Source organism: Acomys minous (genome assembly GCF_964271855.1).
Source record: "Acomys minous genome assembly, chromosome: 14".
Classification (NCBI taxonomy): Eukaryota; Metazoa; Chordata; class Mammalia; order Rodentia; family Muridae; genus Acomys; species Acomys minous.
In genome coordinates this window covers 37,804,797-37,810,982 of record NC_140496.1, presented here as the reverse complement: position 1 = coordinate 37,810,982, position 6,186 = coordinate 37,804,797, and positions in this window count along the sequence as shown.

The window sequence follows — 6,186 nt, the reverse complement described above, 5'->3', positions numbered from 1 at the left end:
GTCACGCGTGCCAGAGGGGTCAACTGTCTCTGGGAGATCCTTTCTTTTAACAGTTATATAATCCCAAGAAGATGAAGGTTTCCAATAGGTATCTCCCGTAGTCTCACATCCCCAAGCGGCACAGTAAAAGTCACCAAGGGAGCGATCTCTGTGTCCCCCGGGACACACATAAATGGGTATTTCTCCCAAAAAGTACCTGGGCACTTGTCCATCACATCCTGCTTGGACACCCTCAGGCCGAATATCCAGTGGCTTATCTTGGGGCATATAATGGGAGGGGGCTCCCAAGGCCAGCATACATAAGTCCACTTCCAAAGTAGGCCACGGTGTTTGATGAGTGAAAGAGGAAGAGGAGTTAACGATGTCCCTTTCCTCAAATAAGAATAGGGTCGGGACCCTGCCACCGGGAGGTGAATGGATCTTTCCATAAGGCTTGAGCATAAGTCTGAGAGGTTGTACCATGCCATAAGCGATCCGCTGCTGATCTGTGATTTTTGTCTAGGGTAAGGAAATTTAAGACAAAAAGTGCATGGCACAGAAGGGTTTTGTTATTGCCCAATGTGGGGAAGAGTGTTCCCCCTGTACCTTGTAATTTCAGCAGCATATTTTTAAGCGTTTGGTGAGCTCGCTCGACAATTCCCTGTCCCTGCGGGTTGTAGGGAATGCCAGTAATATGTTTGATGTTTAATTGGGCACAAAATTGTTTAAAACTGGCGCTGGTATATCCAGGTCCATTGTCTGTTTTGATAGTTCTAGGCTGTCCCATGACAGAGAGGCAGGTCAGTACATGGTTGATGACATTTTTAGTGGCCTCTCCTGTTTGAAGGGAGGCGTAAAGAAAGCCACTATACGTATCAATGGTAACATGGACATATTTTTGTTTTCCAAAAGAGGCAACATGGGTAACGTCCATTTGCCACAATTTGCCTGGGACCAGTCCTCGAGGGTTGACCTCGAAGTGGGCTTCGGGGAGAAAAGTCAAACAACTCTTGCAATTATGAACTATCTGTCTAGCCTGTTCTCTGCTAATTTTGAACCACAACCTAAGGGTGTGGGCATTAAGATGGTGGAGCTCGTGGGCCTGTTGGGCTTGGGAAATTAGATCAGAGGGATAATCTTGAACCTGAATTGACCCGACCATCTGGGTGGCGGCATCGACTAACCGGTTTCCCTCGGCAAGAGGTCCAGGGAGTCCAGAATGAGCCCTAATATGCCCAACAAAAAAGGGTTTGGTGAGCCGATGGATAAGGCTTTGTAATGCCGCAAATAATGGGGCAGCATTAGTGGTAGGTTTTATGTGAGGCACTGTTTCTAGCAAGGGGACCGAACAGGCAATATAGGCGCTGTCGGTATATAGGTTAAAGGAATGGTCTGGGAGGGCTGTAAATACCTGTATTATAGCATATAACTCAACTAGCTGTGCCGAAAGAAAAGGGGAAGACACACGAGTGGTTACTCCATCAATGGAATAAGCTGCTATACCATTAGAAGATCCATCCGTAAAAACTAAACTAGCCTGGGAGATAGGGGACAATTTCGTCCTTTTAGGGAAAATAATAGGCATTTTGTAAAGGAATTGAAGCAACCTATCGGGGGATAATGGTTATCAATTTTGCCTTGAAAATCTATGCAATTAATGGCCCAGATATCAGAATTGATAAATAGCCAATTAATCTGAGCTGGGGTATAGGGGAGGATCAAAATGTCAGGGTCTTTTCCAAAGGTTTTTCTCAATTGTAAGCGGCCATCCTTTATGAGCTAGGCCACCAGAGATGGGTAGGTGGCAAGAACCTTAGACGATTCCGAAGGGAGGTGTACCCAGTAAAGGGGGGCGCCCTGCCAAAACACCCCCGTGGGCGTAAAAGGGGTGGGAAGGACAATGAATTGTAAGGGTTTAGTAGGGTCAAAAAAGGAGATATTTTGGTTGTTAATGGCAGACTCAACGCGAGCTAGGGCAGCCTGTAATTTAGGGGGTGTCAGAGGCCACTGGTCTACCCAGACAGGGGCATCACTTCTCCAAGAGATCTTATCTGCCTGGGGTGCAGGGGATACAGTGAAAAAACAATCCTTAAGTCTAATATAAGTTTAAAAACTTACATCTTTGTAAGAAAATTAGCTTATCAGTAGATCACGCTCTGTGGAGATCAGGTTGAAATTTAAGAGTTCTGTCTCTGTTAATCTCCAAGTGTTAGGATTAAAGGTGTGCACCACCATGCCCTGTCACAGAGATCTGCTTGTCTCTGTCTCCTGAGTGCTGGGATTAAAGGCATGTGCCACCATGACTTGTTTAATTGTTTTATTCTAATTTTAGTAAAAAAATTTTAAACATCTCAAACAAAAATTAATCAGGAAAACAAGAAAATTCTAAGTCCTAGGTAGTTAACTACATTTCCTAGCCTAGTTTAGAAATCTATCAGCCTCCTAGTTCCGCCTCTCCAACTAGCCACATGTCTGTAGCCATCTCTGCTCTGTAGGAGTCAAGCCCACAGATAACTAGGAGCAGTTTCTGTAAAATTATCTGGCCCAAGGAAATATTAGCCCTGGACTTGTTTAGTTAGTTAGATCTAAGCTAGAAACTCTCAGCTATAAATGTTTGATTCCAAGGACAAAACTAGTTTATATCTCTTATTTGAGAATCTAAAAATTTTTTAGAAATATTTCAAGTAAACATTAAGCAAATAAACAAGAAAATTATAAACACCTTGTAGCTAAGGAATTTGGAATTAACTCTATTTGCTAGACCAATTTGAAAAACTGTTAGTCACTTACAAGCAAAAAAATTAAGCAAGAAAATTCTAAGTTTTAGGCAATAAACTCTATTTCTTAGATTGTGCTTTTTCAACTTGTCACATGTTTGCAGCCATGCCTGTTCTGTAAGAGGCAAGCCCCACAGGCAGCCACTGTGCCTGGGTTCAGGCCCTGGATAGGGCAGGCCTGCTCCTGCCTCAGAGGCAATACTCTTACTGTCTCATAGGCTGTGTGTGCCATGTTGTGCTGCACTGTTTTAGAAAATTGGCCAGCGAGTAAAGCTTAGCCCTCTTTCAAGACATAGAAAAATGAAACAGTATTTAAAAAGTAAACAAATTTACAGACATAGACATAAAATTTGACATGACGATTATAGAGCAATACCCGAGTTCCCTGTGTCCTGAAGGACTGTTTGAATCTCTGTAAGAAAAGCTAATGCTTACAAGGGCTTTTTTAACTCTAACTCCTCTTTCCCTGAGAAAAATTGTAAGGTGGCGAATAAATTACGCCTCCTTTGAGAGACTTTAACCCATCTTATTGACAGAGATGAACACTTACCTAAGTGCGGAGAGGTCCTGTGAGCAGCAGGCCCGCACCCGAGACGATCGGAGGTACTTTTGACCTCGGCGAGAGACTTGACCGCGGCGTTTTTGAATTATTTCCCATGAAGGGTCTCTGTCGTGGTAGAGGGCTCGTACCTCGTGGCCACGTTGGGCGCCACGTGTCCCGTCCAGCAGGACCAGTAATTACGGGGTCGCGAGGGGAGCCATACCTGAAAAGATGGGACAAGAAAGAAGGAGACCGAGACCAAGTAGAACTCCTATCAAGGTCTTCTTTATTGAATCAAAAGCAAAAGCTTATATGGGGTGGAAGCAGGAGCCAAGCAGTAGGGGGTCTGAGAATGTCTCCAGGTGATCTCAGCAGGGGAACATCCTGTGATTCATCTTGAAACAATTCCTATCTTACTTTAGCTAACTATCTCTTGGAAAGTCCCGAGCCAACCCGGCTAAACAACATCTGTAGAGGTTGAAAGGAGGGGGTTATGCAGAGGCTGAAATGAGGAAGTTATGCAGAGGCTGAAATAAGGAAGTTATGCAGAGGCTGAAATAAGGAAGTTTAGCTTTGGAATGGGGCATCAGAATTTTGCCTCAGCCAGTAGATTCTTTTAGCCTTGAATGACCCTGGGCTGGCTCCGGACAATACATGTACCTCCTCTTCTTATACATTTTCCCATGTGTGTGTATTGTTACGATCTAAGCAACAAATCCTATAGTAACACCATGGCACAGAACTCATGTGGGAGGTTTATTGGGGAGGGGTACACAGCGGCTGCCCCTAGGAGAGGGCTGAGGGAGGAGGAGAGCAGAAAGAGGAGGGACTGGCCTATATATATATATATATATATATATATATATATATATATATATATATATGGATATCCATATATATATATATATGGATATAGCACATGTGCAGGGGGAGGATATGCAACTTGTGCAGACAGCAGGAATGGGTCACATCTTGGCAGCTAGTGATGATGTTCCCTGCTATGGCTGGGTCCCTGGGGCAGGCAGCAGAGATGACTGGTTGCTAACATTCCTCCCTTTTAGTTATTATAAAAAGGAAAGAACTAGAAAGGAGTGGTGGTGAGACAGGAATGAGGGTGTTGTGGTCTTTAGACTACTTCCTGCTGTGTGGGGGAGTTGTCACCTTTGGGGCACTGTTGATCCTCACCATCAGCGCACACTCAGTAGTCGTGAGCCTCAGGGTCAATGGATAGTGACTTGGTAGTCCTGTAAGAGTAACTTATTAATTATGGGATTAGAATTGCTGTTTAATTTGTCACTGGAGAAATGCAGAGAAGAAATTGATAAAGCAGGGTGCAATTAGTAAAGGCAGAAAAAATGAGAATAGGAGGGGTCAGGGAGGTCAATATCCACTTCCCTATGGGGTTTTCAAAGGCCCATGGTTGGGAGGCATTGAGTTGTTCATTAGGGTTTTGGTGGTGTGTTTGAAGTTTTGGGGTCTTGGTTTTTACTATTATGTTGGGCAGCTATTGAGTCCATGAGTGGAACAAGCAGGGGCTCTTCTCCATGTGTCACCCCCAACTTGGGAAAGAGAACTACTAACATGCAAACTCCTGACCAACCAACAGGTAGGTGATGGTAGACCTGAGTACCACAAAGAATCCAGGTGTTACGAACTGTGGGGTACTGGGGCCAACATGAAGTATCGAGGGTTATGGTTTTGTTGTAGTCTAGTGGATTTAACAGCCTCCCAACAGGATGTGTCCCAGATGCCTTTCAACAGTTTTTCATACCAAAGATGATATAAAAAAGGAAAGAAGATATTAAAGAAGAAATGACCTTGGAGGAGTGTTTAGTTACCTCTTCTACTTCCCCTAGCTTCAGGGGCTGGTTAATCTATTTTCTCTGGATATTAATCGTGCTTACCGGGTGCCTGGGGTAAATGGAAGAGTTTACTAGTAGTACTTATTTATCTTTAAGTGGGGGAGTAAAGGGATTGAGGTGGAATAGGTGAATCCAACGAGGGAAGACCTCAAGCTTAACAGCTCTGGAGGGTGGGGGGGGAGAGGTCACAAGAATTACCTTGAAGGGGCCCTGTCATTTAGGGACAGTGGTCCAGAGGAGAGAGAAGGACATGATCTCCAGTGTTGGTTAAGTACGGACAGGAGTTGGTGTGTGTCCATGATAGAGGGTGGTCAGTCATATTCCATAGGAGGGAGCGAGGTGACAGAGAAGGGGAGTCAGTAGGAGATCAGGGAGAGGCGAGGGTTTGGGTGAAAGACAGCGAGCCAGAACCAGTCATTCATATGCGCTCAAATGGTGAGATGGAAAGACGACACTTGGGGAGAGCACATAGCCTGAAAAGGACCAGAGGCAGGAGCTTTATTCAATCAAGGTGAAATTCTTGTGAGGATTTGACAAAGATTCTTTTTTAAGGAGCAGTTAGTTCATTCTTTCTTTCCTGAGGACTGGGGGTGGGGGGTGGGGGTAGGGGTGGTGGTGTGAGACATGGAATTGCCAAGGGATGTTGAGGGCTTTAGATCGAGTTTTGTAAATATGGGAGGTGAATTCAGGACTGTTGCCCAGCTGGAGGGACGCAGGGATTCCAAAATGATGAATGATTTTTCAGAGAAGGAGATCAGAGACTGTCTGAGCCCTTTTGTTGGTAGTGGGGAATGTCTCCACCCACCCTGAGAAGGTATCCACCAAGACAAGGAGGTACCTAATGTGCTGTCTGTTGGCATGTGGGTAAAGTCAGGTTGCCAGTTGGAGCCTGGGAAGAGGACCTCTGGCCTAGTGGGTAGGAAAAGGGGGGGTTTCAATATCTAGAGTTGGGGTCTAACATTTGACAGATTTTACAATAGGCAGTAATAAACCTTAAGAAAGGGAAAATCTAGGCTAGAAAGGTGGC